The sequence below is a fragment of the Palaemon carinicauda genome, chromosome 17 (genome assembly GCF_036898095.1).
Source record: "Palaemon carinicauda isolate YSFRI2023 chromosome 17, ASM3689809v2, whole genome shotgun sequence".
NCBI classification, from domain to species: domain Eukaryota; kingdom Metazoa; phylum Arthropoda; class Malacostraca; order Decapoda; family Palaemonidae; genus Palaemon; species Palaemon carinicauda.
Genome location: NC_090741.1, coordinates 31,928,702 through 31,956,053, shown reverse-complemented (window position 1 = coordinate 31,956,053; position 27,352 = coordinate 31,928,702). Strand labels below are relative to the sequence as shown.

General features: G+C 34.5%; 1 long non-coding RNA gene across 2 annotated transcripts in view; it reads left to right on the top strand.

Moving 5' to 3' along the window:
- The window catches only part of LOC137656642 (uncharacterized), a 38,538-nt gene extending 11,874 nt beyond the window's left edge, over positions 1–26,664 (top strand). For both annotated transcript variants that reach the window (XR_011046980.1, XR_011046981.1), the window contains exons 2-3: positions 25,372–25,557; positions 26,074–26,664. This is a non-coding gene — a long non-coding RNA (uncharacterized lncRNA). The remainder of the gene's footprint in view (positions 1–25,371; positions 25,558–26,073) is intronic.
- The last annotated feature ends 688 nt before the right edge of the window (positions 26,665–27,352 follow it).

The window sequence follows — 27,352 nt, the reverse complement described above, 5'->3', positions numbered from 1 at the left end:
TATATATATATATATATATATATATATATATATATATATATTCTGTGAAGGGGAAATGTCCAAAGAATTGTATCAAACATGGTCTAAAAGTATTGATCAGACAGTCAGCTACGAAATAAAAAACTGTTGACGAGAATATTAGCTAAACGGGAAATGAGCCGTAAAGTGAAAGGGATCCAATGTAGTACTATAGCGCCAGTCAAAGTTCCCAATAACTCTAGCGGTAGTATCTCAACGGGTGCCTCACCTTGGCTAATATATTACTGATTTATTTGATGAGAAAATTATTCAAAATTCATTAATAACTGTAATGATAATTAATATTAAAGGCAACTAAATTTATCATTATTAACCTTTGAAGGAAATTATGAATTTATCAAGAAATCTATAAACTTTTCATAAAATATTTAAGTCTACTTAAATGAGCACTAATGACAGTGATGTTTGTATCGTCCTGGATAACCTAAAGTTAAGAGGCTCGGGTTTCCAAGAGTCCTGCTTCGGGTCAAATCCTAAGAAATCGACTTCGTTGAGGATCCTTCCTCTTGGGTGTCTTCCGATTCAGGACTACCTCTCGGTTTGGGGTTCCGAAACAGGGCAGGATAGAGAGTATCCTACCACTGACGTCCCCCGATTATCCAGCTAAACAGCAACAGGCTTTCTTTGGTCTGGTGCTGAACTCTCTCTCTCTCTCTCTCTCTCTCTCTCTCTCTCTCTCTCTCTCTCTCTCTCTCTCTCTCTCTCTCTTTTTCATTCTCTTCCTCTACCTCATTATCATCATGATTTTTAATGGCCATTGCTTCCTCCCTCTTCATTTTTAGACTCTCAACTAAGAAAACTAATGATTGCAATACAAACGACCTGAAAAGATCTGTTAAATTGCTAATGCGAGTGTTCAAGTAACAGATAAATTCAGTGTTGCCACATGAAGGGAAATGTTCCTATTTTGGGGGAAATTTTAAGACCAAAATGGAAAAAAAAATTCAAAATCATCAGGAAAAAATGAATTTTGCTTAAAGGTTTCATAATTATGAAAAAGCAGGATAGATGGTAAAATATGGGAAAAGCCATGAAATCTAAAACAAAAAGCCAAAAGATTGGTCTTGTTAATGAGGGTACTACTCCTGATCAGATGGTGTGGGAGGAGTGAGTAGGTCGAGGTCCTAACTCGGTGGGAGGATGTTGACTATAGCTTCCGGCAAAGAAAGACAATGGATAACTTCAGTCTAGGATTAACGAAGCTTTTAATTCCCCCAAAAAATTTCCATGAGACAATAGGCTTGAAAACCATAAAATCAGTCTTCATGTTATAGAGATAATTTTACTATTTACTGGGAATTTCCTCCTCAAATAAGAATGAAAGTTATATGTTATCGGCATGTATGCATTCGGTACATTATGCACTTCGGTTTGTTATTGATTTAATTTCATTTAGTCAATTGTTCTCTCCTCTATCGACGATTTTGCTCTCGTGTAAACTAAGACAAAATCTTCAGATCTCGAGAATTTTACTAACTCTTCTCCCTCTCCGGCCAGTAATGTTCCCCTTCTTGATAACTTTATTAAAAGTCTCTTTTATCTACCGCACCCAAGTCCAGTTGTCGAGTGAGTTTTCTCCCAGGTCAATTTAATTAAAACAAAAATGAGAAACCATTTAAACACATCTACCTAAATCGGAATGCTCCATGCAAAGGAAACTTACGGAAATGATTTGTGCTATGATTTTAGAATAAAACACTCGTCCAAAGCGTATGGCTGCTGATGTACGCAAAGATGGCTAAAAACAGTAAAGGTAAAAAAAAAAATATTGTACAATTCTATCATTTATATTAGTTTGTTGTTGCTTAAGCCTTATAATACTACTGCTTTCTCTCTAAAAGTTATTTTGTTAAATTATGTTGTTAACAGGAACAAAAAAGTGGCTCTTTTCAACGCATTTTTATCGAGTCATTTAGAAAGATGTTATTTAAAGTTTTTCCATAAAACAACAGTTTTTGAATTGTGACCCAAAATTCTTTAGAACATTACTTACCAATTTTCCGCTGTATAGACTGATAAGTTTGTAGGTGTATAATTTGATCATTGGCGGCCAGATTCTTCTTCACTCAAGGGGTTAACTACAGCAATGTAATTGTTCATTGGCTACTTTCGTCTCGGAAAGCAATACTCATGTCACAGTCAAAGGACTCCCTCAGGGAAGGGTTAGGACTCCTTCTTCCTCTGAAGGATAATAGCAATAGTTCCTTTTCCATTAGTATCCAGCTGAGAAGAGGATCCAGTCTTTTTATATTCTGATTCTGAAGTCGAAGCCAATGTCGGTTTGATGCAAACGAGGTTTCTGGGAACAACGGCCTCCTACGGCGAGAACAAAATGATCAGATTCGTAATATTCTTATAAGTTAGATCCTTTCATTTCGAAGATGGAAAATAATAATATTAAAACGAAGACATTTTCGATGAGGATTATATCCTTAGGGGGGAATGTCCTTCGCTGAAAATGCAAGGAAATATATATAAACGTTACACTGAAGCATTTTGAATTACTAAAATGTTTAGTCTTTTCTTCAGTAGTGAAATGCTTCTAGTTATCAATTTCGTGTCTTACACAAGGTAAGGCAATCTTAACACACACATTTTCAATCTTGTTTGCGCTTTTCAAGTTATCAACTGAGAGATCGCAGTTTTAGTGAAACAAATAAATAAGTTTGTATTAAATTAATCTTGCATTACAACAAATTGGATTTTGACATTATGACTCGAGTCGGGATGAAATGCTTGAATAAATGCTAATTGATAAACGAAGGGAATAGAGGTAAGAAGAGAATTTATTTTGTCATCAAAAATTAATATTTCTGCTTTACAAACGTTATAATGCATAAATAAATGAATAATAGTTAACGTTTTTTTGGTTCTTATTTCATTCATGTCTTAGTTAGGTTATTTGCCTATCTTTTATATTTACCAGGACCAGAGCTAAAAATTATTTGAAAAGAAGATATTAAATCCTTTTTTAAAGGCCACAAAAATATGGCACTGGCAAGGGGCAGTGACGTTGCCCTGGTTAGCTGGACAATGCCCTAGAGACTGATCATACATACATGTGATCAGCAACCAAGCCCACTCGCCTCCCAAGCTAGGATCAATGAGGGCCAGGTAGTGGCTGCTAATAACTCAGTAGGTAGACCTATAGGCTCCCACAATCCCCCCCCCCCTTCCTTAACTCAAAAGGATGGTGAGGTTGCAGACACTACAAGTAACTATCGAGTTTGAGCATGACTCGATCTCCCGTCCAGCAGAACGCCAGACAGGGACGTTTCCAATAGGCCACCACAACCCTATAGACCTATAGAAAATTATTTTTGCATTGAATATCAAAGTCTGGCTTTAAGATTCATTACATCTTTCTTTACTTTAACAACTTTTTACTTTCTGAATCAATCTTGTTCTCTACTATACATATAAGTATAATAACATATCTAACATTTTCAAGAGCAGATGCTGTGTATCCATTGGAAACCATATTTTTAGAATGTCATATGTTTCTGAAACTGTATTCAATAAATGATAAAGAAATAGTTCATGAGTGTACGCGTGCATATGTTTGTGTGTGTGTGTGTGTGTGTGTGTGTGTGTATTATATACTAAATTATAAATTTTCAAAATACTAAAAATATGGATAAGCAAAAAACTAAAGTCAGAGCAAACTATCAAACTAAAGCAGTTTTTACTATATAGTTTAGCAAGTTATATTTTTTTCTATTTTATATACATAACAGTAGAGAGAGAGAGAGAGAGAGAGAGAGAGAGAGAGAGAGAGAGAGAGAGAAGGAATTTATACTTCTTAGCAACAATTATAAGTGGTGAATATGCAAAAACGTAGATTACTAATGCACACTAGAATAAAATGCAAAACTAATAACACAAATACTGGGATATTGGTCACATCTGACAATACTGGCTGCCCATGAAAATTGTGCATTTTGTGCTGCTGAGAATGACATATACTACAAAAATGTTTAATGTGAATTAATCACCAAAAATAAAATGGAAACGACAGAAGAAGTTCCACAGAAGATATAACCCTTCTAGAAACATGAGTAGTCATACAAATGAGATTATGACATCTAAATATTTCTAAAATCTATGGACAAATATTTAAAATATAGCTTTAAGATTTATAAAATTCTATAAATCGTCAATAAATCATTTTTATTATTATCATAATAAAACTTTGTTCGTAGAATGCTCCAAAATTTTTAATTATGGACAAATCAGTGTTTTTTTTTCTCCACTCGAGTACGAAGAGCCCGGGCTATCATAAGGACAATATTTTCACTCGCAACGAAGTACAAAATCCGTAAACATTATTAAAACAGGTTACTTTGAATGAAAGGAAACTATTGGGATAAAGATAAAACTGAAATAGTCAAAGAAATCGTCATAATATCAGTTTGTTGTCACTCAAGATTAATAATAATCCGGTTTAATTTTTAGTCTGTCAAAATCACCACATCTCCTAAAGGAAGATTGTTTAGTTTACACCTGCTGCATAGTAAGTTTAGCTCTAGGTGAACGTATACTCTCTCTCTCTCTCTCTCTCTCTCTCTCTCTCTCTCTCTCTCTGGAAGAATAAAGTAATTTGTCTAAAGAAATACGATTCAAACATCCGAGAAAACAAACAAAACAGACTCATGGCTTCTACTTCTATTTGTCTTAAGCGTTGCATTGTAGGCCTATGTGACATTGCACTCAGCCGGAACATCGTTGCTTTTGTGCAGGTTTTCCAAAATCAAGCAATTGTTTTCCTCCTGAGTTTCTTCAGTAGCAGCAAATACGATTAAATTCAATTGTGAAATCATTTAAACAATTTCCCCTGAATTTACACTTTGTTTCAGAATCTTAAGCCAAAATTTTCCTCCTAATTAAGAGAAACTATTTTAGTTGCTTCTCATAAATCAGAATTACCAATTTGTATTTTGAAGGATTTGAATAAACACAAACACACACGCACACACACACGCATATATATATATATATATATATATATATATATATATATATATATATATATATATATATATATATATATATATATATATATATATATATATATATATAGTTTCATCTCTGATTCTCTTATCAATGATCTTCTCCAATATCTTCATAGTACGGCTTATCAACATAATGCCTCTGCATTTGCCAAAACTGGAGAGATAAAACTGGAGAATAGATAATAGGAATGAAATGATGGAATAGGAAAACAATGAAGGAGAACAATGTGAAGGAAGCGGGATAACTGGACGAGTCCGACACGCTGACCTTTAAGGCATCAGACAAATAGTTTAATGTGAAAAATTCACCAAAAATAACTAAGTTTCGATACCGGCGACACATGGACCATGGTGTAAGTCCTGGAGAAACATGAGTAGTGATAAAAATTATTTTTAGAAATCTAAGTATTTCTGAAATCTATGGAAAATCATTTCAAACATAGCATTGAAAATTATGGAATTCCGTCCATCATCAATGAATTATTTTTATCTTCAATATCATAATAAAACTTTGATCATAAAATGCTCCAAAATTTTTATTCATGAAAAAAATCAATGTTTGTTTTTTTCACGCGAGAACTAAATGTTCGAAGAGCCCGGGCTGTCACGAGGCCGATGTTTTCACTCGCAACGGAGTACAACGTCCGTAAACATTATTAAAACAGGTTACTTTGAATAAAAGTAAACTATTGGGATACAGATAAAAATGGTATAGGCAAAGAAATCGTCAGAATAGTATCAGTTCCTTGTCGCTCAGGATTTATAATAATACTGTTATATTTATTTTCTCAAAATAATCATATGTCCTAAAGATGATTATTCAATTTGTGTCTGCTGCCAAGTAAGTTTAGGTCTAGGCAAAGGCACTTCTCTCTCTCTCTCTCTCTCTCTCTCTCTCTCTCTCTCTCTCTCGGCGTCAATGACCTTAGATGTCAGGATGCCTGAAAACTTTAAATCATTCATTCTCTCTCTCTCTCTCTCTCTCTCTCTCTCTCTCTCTCTCTCTCTCTCTCTCTCTCTCTCTCTCTCTCTCTCTCTCTCTCAATGGCATAATTATGAAAGAATAAAGCAATTTGTTTAAAGAAATATGATTCTATATGACTTATGCGTTGAATTGTAGGCCTATGTGACAATGCTGTCAGCAGGAACATTGTTGCTTTTGTACAGGTTTTCCAAAAACCAGCAATTGTTTTCCTACTGTGTTTCTTCAGTAGCACAATATATATTTATATATATATATATATATAATTATATATATATATATATATATATATATATATATATATATATATATATATATATATATATTATGAAGGGGAAGTGTCCAAAGAATTGTATCAAACATGGTCTAAAAGTATTGTTTAGACAGTCAGATACGAAAATAAACAGCAATTGTAGTGAATTCTTGGAAATTATCTTTGTCTGTTGGATGGATATTCAAGTAAAGGAATTTTATTACCTGTATTTTGAGGTGCCATACTTCCAGTATCATAGGCCTAACAAAATGGAGTAATTAAGATGAAGGTGAAAATTCTTTCATCTTTGAAGCACATCTCAGTGACCCAGGGTTCAGACTAAACATATTATTGTAGATAATATGTTTTTGATCGCTTTATACTTCTTGCAACACACCAGACAACCCGCTGACTACTAACAAGGTATTTCTAAACCATAATTGAAAACAAGGTTCTTAACAGTTATGCTCTCACTGCAGAGCAAAGACAACAGATGGGCTTAGCTATTCAAGTAGCTGTTTTCTTCTTCTTCTTCTTACGACCTTATTAGCCCCATTGTATAGCAGGTCGGGTGGTCTAGTCAATTCTCTCCATCTATTTGTATTCCTTCCATCGATTGTACAGTAGATTAACACAAAATTTTTAAGCAGCGATTTTACAAAGAATCTTTTTTTCATATTTTTTTCTTTAATTGTTATTTACTTATGTAATTTTTAGAAGAATTCTGGTTACGTAGTAAAGCCTTTAAAAGCCAATGGTAAAGTTCTTATTGTATTGACTCTAAAATTAGGCAAAGAAAACATGAGCCGTAACGAGAGAGGGATCCAATGTAGTACTATCATGCCAGTCAGTTCCCAGTAACTCTAGCAGTAGTATCTCAACGGGTACCTCGCCTTAGCCAATATACTACTGATTTATTTTATAAGAAAATTATTCAAAATCCATTAATAACTGTAATGATGATTAATATTAAAGGCAACTAAATTTAGCATTATTAACATTCGAAGAAAATTATGAATTTTTCAATAAGTCTATGGAGTTTTCATAAAATATTCGAGTCTACTTAAATGGAGAATATTTGCTGAGGACTAATGGCAGTGATTTCTGTATCGTCCTGGATAACCTAAAGTTAAGAGGCTCGGGTTTCTGAGAGTCCTGCTTCGGGTTAAGCCCTAAGAAATCGACTCTGTTGAGGATCCTTCCTCTTGGGTGTCTTCCGATTCAGGGCTACCTCTCAGTTTGGGGTTCCAAGACAGGGCAGGATAGAAAGAGAGTATCCTGTCACTGACGTCCCCCGGTTATCCAGCTAAACAGCAACAGGCTTTCTTTGGTCTGGTGCTGAACTCTCTCTCTCTCTCTCTCTCTCTCTCTCTCTCTCTCTCTCTCTCTCATCAAATCTTCCTAATCGTTTTCTACACTCCTCTACCTCCTTTTCATCATGATTTTTAATGGCTTATGCTCCCTCCTTCTTCATTTAGACTCTTAGTTAAGAAAGCTAAATATTTAACAACAGACTTTTAAAAAGTACTGCTATTGCGAATATTCTGGTCGATTTTCGTAGCTCCTTGGTAAAGCCAATGTCTATAGAGCTTAGTTAAGTAAAGATTACTTTGAATGAAGGAAAATTATTTGGATAAAGATAGAATTTAAATAGGCAAAGAAATCATCACAATTCTATCATTTGTATTAGTTTGTTGTCGCTATAGGCTTGTAATACTAGTGCTTTTTCTCTAAAAGTTATTTTGTTAAATAATGTAGACCTAGATCTTACAGTAACTGACAATGGCTGTAGATACCTGAACATCACAGTGGAAGCCTCATGACTTCTCAAGCGCCTCACTAGATTTACCTCCAATCCTGACGACAATGGTAAGGAACGGAGTTTAACCCTCTTCGCCAGAAGACATTTAGCTCATAAGCAACCATAACTACACTGTACTCCTAAACACACACACACATACACACACACACATACACACACACACACACACATATATATATATATATATATATATATATATATATATATATATATATATATATATATATATATATATATATATATATAGGCGTATCACTATCATCCTCAACCATTATAATTCCACTGCAGAACAAAGGCCTTAGACTAGTCTTTCTATGCCAGTGTATACCCGCAAACTTGCTTAGTTCTTCAATCCATCGACTTCTCTCTCTTCCCCAGCTTTTGCAATTTCTGGGGACAATTTGTTGCTCTTAACGTCCATCAGTTGTCTCTCATTTTAATTATATATCCTGCCCACGTCTATTTATTTTTTCTTTTTTTTTACATGTTAGAATATCCTCTAAATTAGTTTGCTCGGCCATCCACGTTGTTCTCTTTTTGCATCTTAGTGTTATTCCTCTTATTATTCTTCCAATAGCTCTTGGACTTGTAACTAGTTCATACTCTAAGGATTAAATAAGGCTCCAAGGTCCTAATGGAAAGTTGAGACTAGTAGGACCATCTGATTAAATATATTTCTTTTTAGAGAAAGTGGCATTTGATTTCATAATCTCACTCTGTTTACCAAATGCTCTTCATCCCTTGTTTATCCTTCTTTTAATTTCTGTCTCATTTCCTGGGGAAACGCTTATTGTCCTAAGTACGTATATTCATTAACAATCTGTAGAGGTTTGTCCATAACCTTTATTTGTTGTCTCTGCCTTTCCATTGAACATTATTTTAGTTTTACTCCTATTCATACTGAGTGCTACATTTCTGCTTTCACTATTCAAATCTTCTATAATTTTTTGCCATTCCTCCGATGATATATCAATTAGAAATGTCGCCTGTAAGTTTTAGGATGTTAAGATATTCCCCTTATTAATCTTGATTTAAATTCTTAAAACTTTTAGGCACACCGTGAATATTTTAGGAGAGATGTGGTCTTCCTAAGTAACTTCTTTCTCAATTGGGATTTTCTTACTGTCTGTTAGTAGTTTTAGGACATCCTCAAATGTTCCAACATAAGATTCATTTATTCCTTGCCTTTGAAGGACTTTCATTACTGCTGAAGTTTTTAAAATATCAAACACTTTCTCATAGTCTTATTCGTTTTACGAATGTCTTGTTTTTTTAGTCTGCTTATTATTTTGGATACTTCTGTTGAATCTATTTCATCTCTCCTGGATTTTACCCTCATTTCCAATGTTTTTATTAGTATTTTAGTGTTTTCTGATGGTTTTCCGTATCGTATTTTTAGTTACATAAAAACTGTATTGTCATCATTGCATTTTTATTAATCCATGGACCGTTAAAATGCCCTTAATAGATTGATTATATGAATTGACAATTGTACTTTAACATCTCGGGAGACATAAGCTAATGAACAAAACCTAATAACCAACAAGTAAAGTTTTATAGTCGAAAAAACCAAATGATGATAATAATGTTTATGAAAGACCAGTAGACGAAATGAAACTGGAGATTAGATTAGGAATGGAAAAATGGAGTTAGAAAACTATGAAGGAGAACAATGTGAGGGAAGCAAGAAAACACGAAATGTCCCTAAAGCTGACCTTTAATTCAGACGCTATTATGGAATCCTACTATTACTACAGGTAAATGTTTGGAATGAGTAAATCACCAAAAATAATATAATAGCTTTGATAATGATAAGACAGTGAAAGACTCCCAGAAACACGAGTAGGGACAAAAATTATTTTTAAAAATCTAAGTATTTCTAAAATCTATGAAAAATTATTTCAAACATAGCAGTGAGAATTATGAAATTTTATCCATCGTCAATAAATTATTTTTATCTTTAAAATCGTAAAAAACTTTATTCATGAAATGCACCAATTTTTTTTTTTATTAATGAACATATCAGTGTTGTTTTTTTTCCTCGCGGGAACTAAATGTACGAAGAGCCCGGGCTATCACGAGGCCAATATTTTCACTCGTAACGAAGTACAACATCCGTAAAAATTATTAAAACAGGTTATTTTTAATGAAAGTAAACCATTGGGAAAGAGATAAAACGGAAATAGGCAAAGAAATCGTCATTATTGTGTCAGTTTGTTGTCGCTCAAGATTTATAATAATACTGTTTTTATTTCTTAATATCTGTATAATAAATATGTCCTAAATGAAGATTATTTAATTTTCTTTTGTTACATAGTAAGTTTGAGTCTAGGCAAAGGCATGCTCTCTCTCTCTCTCTCTCTCTCTCTCTCTCTCTCTCTCTCTCAATTACATATATATGAAATACGATTCAAACATCCGAGGAAAGAAAGAAAACGGAGTCACGGCTTCTGCTTCTATATGTCTTAAGCGTTGCATTGTAGGCCTATGTGACATTGCAGTCAGCAGGAACATCGTTGCTTTTGTGCAGGTTTCCTAAAATCCAGCAATTGTTTTCCTCCTGAGTTTCGTCAGTAGCAGCAAATACGATCAATTCAATTATAGAATCATCTAAATAATTTCCCCTGAATTTAGACTTTCAGAATATGAGGCCAAATTTTTTCCCCTAAAGAGAAACTATTTTAGTGAAGTTGCTTTCCATAAATTAAGATTGAAATATTGTATTTTTAAGACTTTGAATAATATATATATATATATATATATATATATATATATATATATATTTATATATGTATTTATATATATATATATATACATATATATATATATATATATATAAATACATATATAAATATATATATATATATATATATATATATATATATATATATATGTGTGTATATATATATATATATATATATATATATATATATATATTCTGTGAAGGGGAAATGTCCAGAGAATTGTATCAAACATGGTCTAAAAGTATTGTTTAGATTGAGACAGTCAGCTATGAAATAAACAACAGTTGAAGTGAAATCTTGGAAATTATTTGTGACTGTTCGATGGATATTCAAGTAAAGGAATGAAAATATTCATAGCCCTGACAAAAATGGAGTATTCAAGTTGAAGATTGAAATTCTTTCATCTTTGAAGCACATCTCAGTGACCCAGGGTTCAGACTAAATATATTATTGTAGATGATATGTTTTTGATCGCTTTATACTTCTTGCAACACACCAGACAACCCGCTGACTACTAACAAGGTATTTCTAAGCCATAATTGAAAACAAGGTTCTAAACAGGTTACCGAGCTAATGTAATGTGTATAAAATTACATGTTTAAATCCATGACCCAAGAGGTCAATGTAGAAGTTAGGAGCGAGTGTGAGAACGCCAAATCAGTCATAAGCAGGATGCGAAAGTCAAGACCAAGCATACCATTTGCAATGTAACATTTTTCATGAAGAGTAAACACAATACAAGCCGTGAGAAAGAGTTGTCTCTCACCGGATCCAAGTACCTTCCGGTATTAATGTTGTGTTTAAAATTTGTCCTTAAATGCTGAGATAACTAACTAGACGTTATCATCAATATGGATATTTTAGTTAGTTCTGATCAAGCTGTCATACGGAATGGTCATCCGACCAAACCATCTACACTCCTGTGATGGAGATGTTAATAACTGTTTTAAAGTAATAAACTGTTTTAAAGTAATAAACTGTTTTAAAGTTAACTTACTTAGACTTATTCAGAAGAAGTAACCTACCAAGTCTAAACATTATAACGCATTGAAGAGACATTTGATTGGAACAATAATGTGTGTTTATAACAGTACCACACCAACAAATACAGAGCAAAGACAACCGATGGGCTTAGTTATTCAAGTAACTGTCTTCTTCTTCTTCTTCTTCTTCTTCTTCTTCTTCTTCCACTTCTTCTTACGACCTTGTTAGCCCTATTAGTCTAGTCAACTCTCTCCACTATTCACATTCATTTCATCGTTTGTACAGTACATTAACACAAATCTTTTAATCAATGATTTTATAAATGAACTTTTATTCATTTTTTTTAATTGTTGTTATTTAATCCTGACCCTGAAAAGTCAATGGAGACATCCATATTGTAATGACTCGAAAATTTGTAAGAAGAAAAATGAGCCGTAACCTGAGAGGGGTCCAATGTATTAATATCGTGCCAGTTTAAGTTCCCAATAACTTCTAGCATTTGTATCTTTGTCCTGTATTTTGAGGTGACATTCTTCTAGAATTTAAGGACCTTTGACCTCTATTTTGAGGTGACATTCTTCTAGAATTTAAGGACCTTTGACCTCTATTTTGAGGTGACATTCTTCTAGAATTAAAGGACCTTTCACCTCTATTTAGTGGTGACATTCTTCTATACTTATAGAATCTTTGACCTCTATATTTAGGTGCTATACTTCTATCCTTAGATGCTCTTTTGCCTCTTTTTTGCGGTGCCACACTTCTAGCATTAGAGGTTCATTGGATTCTATATTTAGGTGATTTACCGTTATCCTTAGATGCTCTTATACCGCTATGTTAAAGGGCCATACATTTAGCATTAGAGGGTCTTTGACCTCTATTATGAGGTAACTTACCTTTACCAATAGAGGCTCTTTGGCCTCTAATTTGAGGTGCCTTGTTCATAGCATTAGAGGCTTTTTGCCTTCTATTTTGAGGTGCCTTTATATAGCATTAGACACTTTGACCTGTATTTTGTTGTGCCATACTTCCAGCATTAGGAGTTATCTGGCCTCTATTTTGAGATGCCATACGTCTGGCATTAGAGGCTCTCTGGCCACTATTTAAAGATTCTCACCTCTTGAGACTAGGAGTTTTTCATGTTTAGTTTTAGATGCCTTACTTCTAAAATTAAAGGATCCTGGGCCTCTATTATGGTGTTCCTTGCCTCTAGCATTATAGGCTCTTTGACCTTCATTTTGATGTGCTTTACCTCTAGCATTAGGGGCTCTTTAACTTCTATTTTTAAGAGAATTACCTTCAACATTAGGGCTGTTTGTCATCTAGTTTGAGATGACTTACCTCTAGCATTAGGGCCTCTTTGTCATCTATTTTGAGGTGTTTTACCTATAGCATTAGATGCTCTTTGACTTCTAATTTTAGGTTCTTTACCTCTAGCATTAGGGTCTCTTTATTTCTATTATGAAGTTCCTTACCTGTAGCATTAGGGGCTTTTTTTACTTCTATTTTGAGGTGCTTTACCTCTAGCATTAGGGGCTCTTGGGCTTCTATTTTGAGGTGCTTTACCTCAAGCATTACGGGCTCTTTGACTTCTATTTTGAGGAGACTCACCTTTAACATTCGGGGCTCTTTGTCATCTAGTTTGAGATGACTTACCTCTAGCATTAGGGGCTCTTTGTCATCTATTTTGAGGTGCTTTACCTATAGTATTAGAGGCTCCTTGACTTTTAATTTTAGGAGCTTTACCTCTAGCATTAGTGTCTCTTTACTTCTTTTTTGAAGTGCCTTACCTGTAGCATTAGGGGCTTTATGCCTCTATTTTGAGATGCTTCACCTCAAGCATTACAGGCTCTTTGACTTTTATTTTGAGGTCCCTTACCTCTAGCATCAGAGGCTCTTTGATTTCTATTTTGAGTTGCTTATCAATAGTATTAGAGGCCCTTTTACTTCTAATTTGAGGTGCTTTACCTTTACCATTAAGGGCTCTTTGACTTCTAATTTCAGATGTTTTACCTCAAGCATTAAAGGCTCTTATGACTTCTAATTTGAGGTGTTTTACCTTTAGCATTAGGGACTCTCTGACTTCTATTTTGAGGTGCTTTATCTCTAGCATTAGAGACTCTTTGACTTTTATTTTAAGATGCATTAGTCTCTCTTTGACTTCTATTTTGAAATGCTTAACCTCTAGCATTAGGGCCTCTTTGGCTTCTATTTTGAGATGCCCTACCTCTAGCATTAAGGGCTCTTTGATTTTATTTTTTTTTTGAGGTGCTTTACACCTATCATTAGGAAATTTTTAACTTTTATTTTCAGGTTCTTTATCGCTAGAATTAGTGTCTCTTTGACTTTACTTCAAGGTGCCTTACCTCTAGCTTTAGGGTCTCTTTGACCTCTATTAGAAGGTGCTTTACCTCTAGCATTAGGGTTTCTTTGACTTCTATTTTGAGGTGCTTATATCTAACATTAGAGGCTCTTTGACTTCTCTTTTGTGGTACTTTAACTCTAGCGTTTGGGGCTGTTTGACTTATATTTTGAGGTGCTTTACCTCCAGCATTAGGGGCTTTTTGGCATCTAGTTTGAGGTGCCTTACCTCCAGCATTAGGGGCTCTTTGACTTCTTCTGTGAGGTGCCTTACCTTACCATTTAGGGCTTTTGACTTCTTTTATGAGGTCCTTTACCTCTAGCATCATGGGTTCTTTGACTCTTTGATTTCTAATTTGTGGAGCTTTTCCTTTTGCATTAGGAGCTCTTTGACTTCTATTTTGAGGTGTTTTACCTCTAGCATTAGTGGCTCTTTGACTTCTAATTTGAGGTGCTTTACGTTTAGCATTAGGGGCTCTTTGATTTCTAAATTGAGGTGCCTTACCTGTAATATTAGGGGCTCTTTGGCGTTTTTTGTTAAGTGTCTCACTTCTAGCATTAAGGGCTCTTTGGCTTCTAGTTAGAGGTGTTTTACCTCTAGCATTAAGAACTCTTTGACTTCAATTTTGAGGTGTATCACCTCTAGCATTAGGGGCTCTGAGGACAATGATTAAGTGACCATATACTTTGATTATGAAACTGAGCTAACAGATGATTAATATTCATGAAAAAAAATATTGAAGGATAATCTAAATACTAAGGAAATATTCCGCCAAAGAAAATAGAAAATAAGAGAGAGAGAGAGAGAGAGAGAGAGAGAGAGAGAGAGAGAGAGAGAGAGAGAGAGAGAGAGAGAGAGAGAGAGAAACTTCATTGATTGCAAATTGAAAGGGTTAATCGAACTCTTAGAAACTTCATTTGAGAAAAAAGTTCTAAACTTTGATAAAAAAAGAAGTTCTCAAGGTTTGAAGATTTTGTCCTAACTTTCTCCTGTTGCAGTTTGTTCCATGTCCTCGCATCAGCATTTGTCAGTTATTCAGAATCAAGTGAAGTTCTCGTAAGTCCTTAATTTTCCTCATTTTTCTGAAAGCTCAGGTTAAAATTTAAAAGTAAGAATTTGTCACTTCAGAAATATATGGCTGAATTTCTTTATAATTTTGACAAAATTCCGTAATTTCAGTAAATAACTAAGTTCATATTGACCTAAATACAATAGATTCTTAGACCCTATAATTGAGATTTGTGTCGTATTTTCAGTTACATAAAAACTGTATGGTCATCATTGCATTTCCATTAATCAATGGACCGTTAAAATGCTTACTACTTTTACAACTCGTGAGACACAAGCTGAAGAACAGAAACTAAACTCAACAAGTAAAGTCATCAGATGAGAAGAGCAAAAGATGATGATAATGTTTATGAAAGACCGATAACCGAGATAAAACTGGAGAATATATCATAGGAATGGAGTAATGGAGTTAGAAAACTGTGGTGCTGAACAATGTTGGAGAAGCGAGAAATCAGGACCTTTAAATCAGACACTTCAAAAAATACTGCAGATAAATAATTAATGTGAATTAATCACCAAAAATAAGTTCAAAGGAAATGGCAAAAACTGGAATAAGGATAAGCAGGCTTAGAAAAACATGAGTAGTGATGAAAATTATTTTATCAAATCTAAGTATTTCTAAAATCTATGGAAAATCATTTCAAAAATAGCATTGAAAATTATGGGATTCTATCTATCGTCATTAAATTATTTTTTATCTTTGAATTCGTAATGAAACTTTGTTCATAAAATGCTCTAAAATTTTAATTAATGGACAAATCAGTGTTTGTTTTTTTCCTCGCGAGAACCAAATGTACCAAGAGCCTGGGCTGTCACAAGGCCAATATTTACACTCGTAACGAAGTACAACATCCGTAAACATTAATAAAACAGGTTATTTTGAAAGAAAGAAAACTATGGGATAGAGATGAAACTGTTATAGGCAAAAAAATCGTCATAATTGTATCAGATTGTTGTCGCTCAGGATTTATAATAATACTGTTATATTTATATTTTTCAAAATAATCAAATATCCTAAAGAAGATTATTTAATTTGTATCTGTTTCATAGTAAGTTTAGGTCTAGGCGAAGACATGCTCTCTCTCTCTCTCTCTCTCTCTCTCTCTCTCTCTCTCTCTCTCTCAAAAATACCAATCGAACATCCGAGGAAAGGAAGAAAACGGAGTCATGGCTTCTGCTTCTATATGTCTTAAGCGTTGCATTGTAGGCCTATGTGACATTGCAGTCAGCAGGAACATCGTTGCTTTTGTGCAGTTATTCCAAAATACAGCAATTGTTTTCCTCCTGTGTTTCTTCAGTAGCAGCAAATACGATCAATTCAATTGTAGAATCGTTTAAACAATTTCCCCTGGATTTGGACTTTCACTTTCAGAATCTCAGGCCAACTGTTTTAGTAACGTTACTTTCCATAAATAAAAATTAAAATGTTATGTTTTTAAGACTTTGAATTTTATATATATATATATATATATATATATATATATATATATATATATATATATATATACAGTATATATATATATATATATATATATATATATATATATATATATATATATATAGGCCTATATATATATATATATATATATATATATATATATATATATATATATATATATATTCTGGGAGGGGGAAGTGTCCAAAGAATTGTATCAAACATGGTCTGAAAGTATTGTTTAGACAGTCAGCTGCGAAAATAAACAACAATTGTAGTGAATTCTTGGAAATTATTTGTGACTCTTCGATGGATATTCAAGTAAAGGAATGGAAATATTTATAGGCCTAACAAAAATGGAGTATTGAGGTTGAAGGTGAAAATTCTTTCATCTTTGAAGCACATCTCAGTGACCCAGGGTTCAGACTAAACATATTATTGTAGATATGTTTTTTGATCGCTTTATACTTCTTGCAACACACCAGACAACCTGCTGACTACTAACAAGGTATTTCTAAGCCATAATTGAAAACAAGGTTCTAAACGGTTAGGCTCTCAATGCAGAGCAAAGACAATAGATGGGCTTGGCTATTCAAGTCACTGTCTTCTTCTTCTTCTTCTTCTTCTTCTTCTTATTCTTATTCTTCTTATTCTTATTCTTCTTCTTATGACCTTATTAGCCCCATTGTATAGCAGGTTGGGTGGTCTAGTCAATTCTCTCCATCTATTTATATTCCTTCCATCGATTGTACAGTACATTAACACAAAATTTTTAATCAGCGATTTCATAAATAAACTTTTTTCATATTATTTTTTTTAAATTGTTAAATAATCATGTAATTTTTAAAAGAATTCTGGTTACTTAATAATGCCTTTAAAAGTCAATGGAGAGATTCCTATTGTATTGACTCTAAAATTAGGCAAAGGAAAAATGAGTCATAACCAAAGAAGGATTCAGTGTAGTTCTATAGTGCTAGTCACAGTCCCCAATAACTCTAGTAATAGTATCTCAAAGGGTGCCTCTCCTTGGCCAATATACTACTGATTTATTTGATAAGAAAATTATTCAAAATTCATTAATAACTATAATGATAATTAATATTAAAGGCAACTAAATTTATCATCATTAACCTTTGAAGAAATTTATGAATTTATCAACAAATCTAGAAACTTTTCATATAATATTCTAGTCTACTTAAATGGAGAAGATTTTCTGACCACTAATGGCAGTGATTTCTGTGTTGTCCTGAAATAATACCAAATCCCTAATATTGCAAGAGGGTCTGCCTCGCTCTTTTATTCTTCTCCTGTACTCCTCTTTCTCCCTATTTCCTTAATCTTTCCCATTCTGAGTACCTGCCTTTGAGCTATAAACTGGATTTTATCCAGGGGTACTCTTCCTTTCCCCATTTTCCTCTCTTCCCTATCCTTATTATTATCATGTGGTGTTGTCCTGGATAACCTAAAGTTAAGAGGCTCGGGTTTCTGAGAGTCCTGCTTCGGGTCAAGCCTTAAGAAATCGACTCCATTGAAGATCCTTCCTCTTGGGTGTTTTCCGATTCAGGACTACCTCTCGGTTTGAGGTTCCGAGACATGACAGGATAGAAAGAGAGTATCCCGTCACTGACGTACCCCGGTTATCCAGCTAAACAGCAACAGGGTTTTTTTGGTCTGCTGTTGAATTCTCTCTCTCTCTCTCTCTCTCTCTCTCTCTCTCTCTCTCTCTCTCTCTCTGCTGATCATGGCGATACGTAAACCCTTTCACCACATTGAGGTATCCCCACTCAGAATATAAATATTCTGCCGTAGCCTCTGTACCATGGTCTTTCACTGTCTTGTGGTAGAGTTCTCTGGCTTGAGAGTACACTCGGGCACACTATTCTATCTTACATCTCTTCCTCTTGTTTTTTTTTTTTTTTCAAGTTTGTATAGTTTATATATGAAATATTTATCTTAATGTTGTAACTGTTCTTAGAATATCTTATATCAATTGTTAACTATCTTTCTTGTAATTTCCTTATTTCCTTTCCCCCCTTCCTCTTTCTTCGACCTACTCCCCCCTTCCCCTTTCTTCCCCCTGCTCCTTTCTTCGATCTACTCTCCCCCTCCCCTTTCTTCCCCCTACTCCCCCTCCCCTTTTCTCCCCCTCCCCTTTCTCCCCCTACTCCTCTCTTCCCCCTCCCCTATTTTCCCCCCTCCCCTTTTTTTCCCCCCTACTCCTCTCTTCCCCCTCCCCTTTTTCCCCCTACTCCTCTCTTCCCCCTACTCCTCTCCTCCCCCTGCTCCTTTCTTTGACCTCCTCCCCCTGCTCCTTTCTTCGACCTACTCTCCCCTTCTTCTTTCTTTCCCCTACCCCTCTCTTCCCCCTACTCCTCTCTTCCCCCTACTCCCCCTGCTCCTTTCTTTGACCTCCTCCCCAGCTCCTTTCTTTGACCTCCTTCCCCTGCTCTTTTCTTCGACCTACTCCCCGCTCCCCTTTCTTCCCCCTACTCCCCCTCCCCTTTCTTCCCCCTAATCCCCACTTTCCCCTACTCCTCTCTTCCCGCTACTCCTCTCTTCCCGCTACTCCTGTCTTCCCCCTACTCCTGTCTTCCCCCTACTCCAGGCATTTACCGTTTTGAAAAACGGATATATTGACGTAAAGGAGTGATATTACGGTCACCAACCCGTAAAAGATAACAACAAAGTAGGGTAAAAATTAAGGTCGCCTGTATTTTACTGAAATACGGCTGAGAACAATATAATTTTACGGAGAATTTCCGATTAAAACTACGGTTTTTGTAACAGTGTACAGACATTAATGTATCCCATTAAGTAAATACAGGTATCAAGCTAGCGTTGAATAGTCAATGCTTGTGGACTAATCTCTCCATACATCAATGAAGGGAAGAAATGCCATTTTGAATTAACGAGCGTAATCGTGAAAATGATATCGTTACGAGGCCCATTTCCGTCTTGAGGGAAGTTGCATTAGCTTGCAAACGAGTGTGCTTGAACACGCTTTATGATAGGAAACCTCTTAAGCTAAGTGGAAACAAAGGGGTCCCACGCACTGGCGCTTGTGTGTTTCCGTTGCAAAAGCATTTCCTAATGAGAATGGTGACAGCAGAGCAATGATGGTGATGTGATTCGAAGATATAAGTACCGACAGGGAGAGCTTTTATTGCTTGGTATTCGCAGACATCAGGAAAATATTTACAGTATGTCCCAAACCTACAAACATTCGGAGATGGAAACATTCGACTTACAAACATTCAGAAATGCAAACAGGAATCCAAGTTAAAATAACAAAGATGAGATGAAGAAACACAGTAATAAAACAATATTAAACACTATTAAAAAATTGCATTAAAAAAACCAATAAATGTCTGGCAACATTTATTCCAGAATTTTTGCAGTTTTAAAATCAGATATATTGACGTAAATGAGGGATATTATGGTCACTAACCGGTAAAATATAACAAAGTAGGGCAAAAATTAAGGTCGCCTGTGTTTTGCTGAAATACGGCTGGGAACAGTATATTTTTACGAATTTCCATTTAAAATTACGGGTTTTTTTAACAGTGTATCATTTAATGCAGTGAACAAAACGTTATTTGCAATAACTTGATAATTAATTCATGTGAAACCCGACTATTTGTTGACTTTTGTAGCTGGAAATCTTACTCATGAGATTCAGGCCTCTACGCTAGGCCAAAATTTAAGAAGATTTGACTTACAAACAATTCGAATTACAATTAGCTTTTGGAACCTATTAAGTTTCTATAATGCGATTGTTTACAAATACTAGGGGTGGTGATAAACCTTACCATTCAAAGGGAAAACTAAGATGTACGAGAAAGCATCTATTCACAAATACGATAAATGTATTTTTATTTTTTTCAATAATTATTCACATATATGAAAAATGTATTTTTCATTTCCAGTAATTATTCACAAACACGAAGGAAAACTTTTACATTTCAAAGCAATTATTAGCAAACAAAAGAAAAAATATTTTCATTTTCAGAAACATAATTAGCCATTAACACAACAGAAAAATGCTTCCATTTTCAGAAAAATATTCTGAACCTTCTAATAATGCAATTACCCTAAAAAAAAAAATGTATGATTTTTTCCAAGGTTTTTGTATTTAAAGACCAAGGTGCATCGTATAATGTGGTGGGTTAAACGCACTTCTGATGAGTCTTTTCCTTTTTATATTTCCCCCTATTAATATCATCTTTGGTAAAGTGATTGAACTAAAGATAGAAAAAGGAATATATTTATTTTAAGTTTAGGCCCATTAATTGCATTCGCTACGTGGAGGAAAATGAGATTACGATTATCTTATTCATTCTCAATATTCTCTTTAAAGAAACTCATCTTTGCTGAGAGTAAATTTCTATCTCTCTCTCTCTCTCTCTCTCTCTCTCTCTCTCTCTCTCTCTCTCTCTCTCTCTCATCATGTTATTTTCATAACCATCTCTCTCTCTTATCACCTTAATATTTTCCTACAATCTCTCTCTCTCTCTCTCTCTCTCTCTCTCTCTCTCTCTCTCTCTCTCTCTCTCTCTCTCTCTCTCTCATCATGTTATTTTCATAACCATCTCTCTCTCTTATCACCTTAATATTTTCCTACAATCTCTCTCTCTCTCTCTCTCTCTCTCTCTCTCTCTCTCTCTCTCTCTCTCTCTCTCTCTCTCTCTCTCCTCTCTCTCCCTCTCTCTCTCTCTCATCAGCTCAATATTATCCCATCATCTCACTAGAACACACCAACCTCTCCACGCTTAGCTCAAATCCGTCCAGAGTTAGCGGATACAAACTTGAATTGAAAGATACAACACCACTCAATGAGGTATTTTCTTTATATATCAAATAGCAAATACATGGAACATGCATCCAGCGAATGCAGTGAACAGTGACACGGTATACGAGTTCAAGAATGATTTAGACAAGATCATTAAAACTCTCTAAGCACTTGAACTAATTCGCTCTACCCAGGAGGAAACGAAGTCTTCAAAATCCTTTTAACACTCTCTCTCTCTCTCTCTCTCTCTCTCTCTCTCTCTCTCTCTCTCTCTCTCTCTCTCTCTCTCTCTCTCTCTCTCAGTGGATGTAGTGAACAGTAACATGGTAATTGAATTCAAGAATAACCTAGACAAGATAAAAATAAACTCTCTAAACGTTTAAACTAATCCGCTCAACCTAAGAGCGAATTCTCCAAAATCCTTGAAATTCTCTCTCTCTCTCTCTCTCTCCTCTCTCTCTCCTCTCTCCTCTCTCTCTCTCTCTCTCTCTCTCTCTCTCTTATATCAGCACAATAATTTCTCATCACATAATGTCACGATTTTTTTTCAGATATTAACTTTATCTCTCCTCTCCATCACCATCATCATCATCATCATCTTCTCCCTACTTCATCCCCCCCCCCCCCCCCCTCTAGAGTTGGGCCAAGTCTCCGGCATCAAAGCCGAGTGGGAAATTTTGTTTTCTTAAGAGATTTCACGACAGGAGGTTCTCCGATAAATCGATTAATAGTAAAGGCAAAGACTGGGGCACAAATGGCTGTCAACCTCCTTCCATCGCCTCTCTTTCCGTTGACACACTTGATTGTATCTATCTGTTGCCGGAAATGAAATTATACGAATAATTAATCAAGTTTCGGAATTAATTTTCGATGGAAAAAAGTTTGTTTTAAATTCGGAGTTGATTTTGGATTAAATTCAGAGTTGATTTCGGACGTCAACAGAAGTGTTTCGAATTCAGAGTTGATCGGGCTGCAACAAAGTGTGTTTTAAATTACAAGCTGATTTCAGGCTGCAACAAAATTGTGTTTTAAATTCAGAGTTGATATCTGATGCCAATGATAGTGTGTTTTAAAATCGGGTTTGATTTCGGGTGATAACAAGAGTGTGCTTTAAATTCATAGTTAATTTCGGACAGCAACAAAAGTGTGTTTTAAATTCACAGTTGATTTCGGATGGCAAAAAAAGTGTTTTAAAATCAGACATGATTTCGGGCAGTAACAAGAGTTTGCTTTGAATTCCTAGTTGATTTCGGATGGCATTAAAAGTGTGTTTTAGATTACGAGCTGATTTCGGGCTGCAACAAAATTGTGTTTTAAATTCAGAGTTGATATCGGATGCCAATGATGGTGTGTTTTAAAATCGGGTTTGATTTTGGGCGGTAACAAGAGTGTGCTTTAAATTCATAGTTAATTTCGGACAGCAACAAAAGTGTGTTTTAAATTCACAGTTGATTTTGGATGGCAAAAAGAGTGTGTTTTAAAATCAGACATGATTTCGGGCAGTAACAAGAGTTTGCTTTGAATTCCTAGTTGATTTCGGATGGCAATAAAAGGGTGTTTTAAATTCGCAGTTGATTTCGGATGGCAACAAAAGTGTGTTTTAAATTCGGACTTGATTTTGGGCGGTAACAAAAGTTTTTTAAATTCGGAGTTGATTTCGGATGGCAACAAAAGTGTGTTTTAAATTAAGAGTTGATTTCAGTGGGTAAAAAAAAGTGTTTTACATTTGGAGTTGATTTCGGGCGGTAACAAAAGTGTATTTTGCATTCTGAGTTGATTTTGGATGCCAACAAAAGTGTGTTTTAAATTTGGACTTGGTTTCGGACGCCATCGAGAGTGTGTTTTAAAGTCAGAGTTGATTTTGGGCGTTAACAAAAGTGTGTTTTGAATTCAGAGTTGATTACTATTATTATTATTTTCATTATTATTTTTATCATTATTATCATTATAATTATTATTATTATTATTATTATTATTATTATTATTATTATTATTATTATTATTATTATTATTATTATTATTATTCACTGGCATTAAATCGTTTATCTAAATATCCTGAACATTTTATAAAAAGGAAATATTAAGATTTATAGAAAAAGGACAATTAGCTGATTTTTATACCTTTTTTATATCAAATATCTAAAATAATATGAAAAAAATATTTAGAAGAATTTTATGCACAAAGACTCCTTATTATCTATGTAAAAATAAAAATGAAACATCATAAACTTATTTTAGTTAGCTCACGAAATCAGATAAAAGGTTAAGATCTTTGGAAGAATTAAAAAAAAAAAAAATTCTGTCGAAGGTTAAAATGAATTGGTTGATCGAGTGATTAATCCGGCAATGGTGACGTCATGATTGATAGACGAAAAACCAATTGATCAAATAAGAAAAAAGGAAAAACTATGGAACAGAGGATGTGACACTATCATTCAATACACTCAGGCATATTCGAATACCGGAGGACTGATCCAGGCGTAGGATTGACCCATAATCTCTGGTAAAACTGACCCAGAGTGGTTTGGAGGACTGACCCCACAATGTTTTTCTTTTCTAAAGCTAATTCTTTGGTATTATTACATGATCTTATTAAGGAAAAGTTTAATATTTCATTGATATTTTTTTTACTGTTTTTTTTATCAAATATTTTATGTGTTTATAGGTTATGAATATGTAATTAAAAAGGGCACAGAACCTAACAAACCCACCTAACCTAACCTAGAAGTTCCCAGGTCACAACCCCTAGCAGGGGGCAAGCCCCGGGACCCCCCTTCCCAGGTCTCAACCCCTAGCCGGGGCCAAGCTCCCGGACCCCCTTCCTAGGTCACAACCCCTAGCCGGGGCTAAGCCCCCGGACCCCCTTCCCAGGTCACAGCCCCTAGCCGGGGCTAAGCCCCCGGACCCCTTTCCCAGGCCACAACCCTTATCCAAGGTTCTACTTGCAAGTATATAAAATTTACCAATGACTGTTATAAAAGTTTTTATTGCAACATATAAGTGTTAATGTTATATGGAATCCATATGTTATTATAATTAATCAAATAACTTTAACAATAAATGCACTATGGTATAAATAAACATTGTGGGTTAGTCCTCCAAACCATTCTGGGTCAGTTTTACCAGAGATTATGGGTCAATCCTCCGCCTGGGTCAGTCCTCCGGTTACCTGCTGTTCTATCTTATTCCTCTTCCTCTTGTTCTTTCAAGTTTTTATATCTCATATATGAAAGATCTAAATGCTGTTGTTACTGTTCTTGAAATGTTTTATTTTGATTGTTTATTACTCCCCTTGTTTATTTACTTTCTTTTTTTCCCTTCCTTGCTGGGCTATTTTTTTTCTGTTGGAGGTCCTAAGCTTATAGCATCTTGCTTTTCCAACTAGGGTTGTAGCTTGGCTTATCAGTAAAGCTAAAAGCATAGTATTTATAAGAAGGAAGTTATTATGTAAAAAAAAAAAAAAAAAAAAAAAAAAAAACTTTAATCCTCGGCTGCAGTAAAGTTGACTTTTTAGGAAATGTACCAAGCGAGCGATAGTTTCGTTTGTTATACTTCCTGCCTTTCTCTCTTTAGAGTCCTTGGCTTGGCATAGCGAAGCTTCCTCAGAATACCTTGCCGGTGATACGAATAGTTAGTTGGGTGGTTGGTGGTGACCAGTTTGGTTCGTCAAGTGTAATTTTTATTTGTGTAAGTGTCTAAAGTTCTATGATAATTTGGTGTTTAGTAGAGGTCTGTTGATATATGCGAGTTATTTCTATATATACTTAAATTATTTTAAATGTGCATGTTTTAGCAAGTTATTTGTCTATAGTTATTTTTCAATTACTTTTGTCTTAACATACAGGTTTTCATGTTTTAACTTGCTGGTTTATTTTTACTTTCAGGTAAAAGTTTGTGATACCCAGATTACCTGTGTTTCGAGCTGATAATCCTGCTGCAAACTTCTTGGTTACGAGTTCGTGTCACCTGTATTATCGTTCCGTACAGCTCAACATGTAGCTATATACACTTGATATTAACTGGTGACAACGCTGGAATCTGGTTAAGTATTTTTCCATCTGAATTAAAAGGCAAGTATTATTCTATGGTTTGTTTTTAACCCCCTTTGAAGCAAGCTAGTCCTCCCCGATTGGGGGCGGCGCCCCCAATCGTGGGAGGACGTTCCCTGTGGCACACGGTAGACCGTTGAAGGTCTACCGTGTACTACAGGGAGGCTTGCTTCTAAACCCTTTAGTTTTAAGTTTGGTGAGTATTTTACTTTTTGTACCTTACTTAGGTTGTGCAGTTTAATTAAATCTGTTAATCTCATATTTAAAGTAGTTTTAAGTTTTTTTTTCTCATTAAGATGGCTTAAATCATATAAAAGTCTCTACTTTGATTTCTTTTAGAATTCAGTTTATTAAGATGGCTTATAAATCATATTTTAAGCTTTATGTATGTATACGTTGTTGTACGAAATTGGTGCACTTTTATTATGCTGTTAATATCTATTTCTTGATACTAAAGGCTCAAGATGTTTGTCAATTTATTTATTTAGGGTTTCCCAACTCTTAAAAGAAACTTTTCTGATACTTGACACTTTTCAGATTGGGTGGTGCGACTTCAGGACAAGATGATTAAAGGACTAGATTCGGAGAATCAAACTTCTATTTTGGTATAGTTTGGGTTGCTGGAAGATTGTTGCTGGAAATCCTGCCTGAGGATTTTTGTAAGTCCTGGAAAGATCTTTTATCAGAATTTGGATAGTGTCCACTGGAGTTTTTGAAAATTAAGTTTTTTCTGAAGACTGGTGGTTTAATTATTAGTAATTCCTTTCAATAAGTTACTGGTAAGTTATAACGGAAAAAAATTACTTTGTAAATTTTATGGTGGACACTTAACGCTAGCGATGTTGATGAAGAAATTGGCAGAATTCGGGTATCTGGCAGATAAAATCCAATGAAGTTAGCCATTAAAGAAAATTCAAACGATTTGATAATTCATATCATTAGAATATGCTAGATGACTTAAATGTTAAGCATTATCTAGTACATTAAAATATATTAATTTCATATTTAATTGATGGTTGTTTGTACCTTCTTTTTTTATCAAGGTTTAATTGTTTAAGGTATTCAAATAAATGTCTATTTTCTACAACCTGGTGGTTCTATTACTGAAATATGTTGAAAATTAAAGTTAACTTTTTTACTGTTGGTTTTGGTTCAAACTTTTTAAATTCATAATAAATTTTATCTATTTCATAACTAAAACTATGATTTTTACAAAGTTAATTACTTTTTCATAAGGGAAACTACACATGGTTTCAAAATCTCTAAATTAAAAGAGAAAAGGTCAATTTCATTGAAACTAATCACTTGTAATGATTTCAAATGGGAGGCCGTATTGCCTTCTTGTTGACAATTAAGATTCACCGATTGAAAGTAAACAACAATCCGGCGTTTCTCTGAAAGCTAAACTGTCTTATTCTTGCTTATAATTTGTATTTTGCATATATTTTTACCGTAGCTTCAATATACGAACTTGGTAACTTACTGAAAGAAGTTTGCGACAAACGGACAGTTAATATATTGAACAAACATTATGATCAGTCAATATAGGCATAAGAGTTTGCCAAGAAAGATTGTTTGACTTCATACTTATTATAATGAGCTTGATTTTCTTATTTTGGGTGTCGGACAGCTTAAAGGATGAATATAATGAAGGGGATGTAGTGTAGGCCTTAAAGTATTGTATCACTCTCTCTCTCTCTCTCTCTCTCTCTCTCTCTCTCTCTCTCTCTCTCTCTCTCTCTCTCTCTCTCCTCTCTCTCTGTGACACAGCAAAGCCTATCAAAAAAAAAAAAAATTTCAATAGCCTGATTAAAAA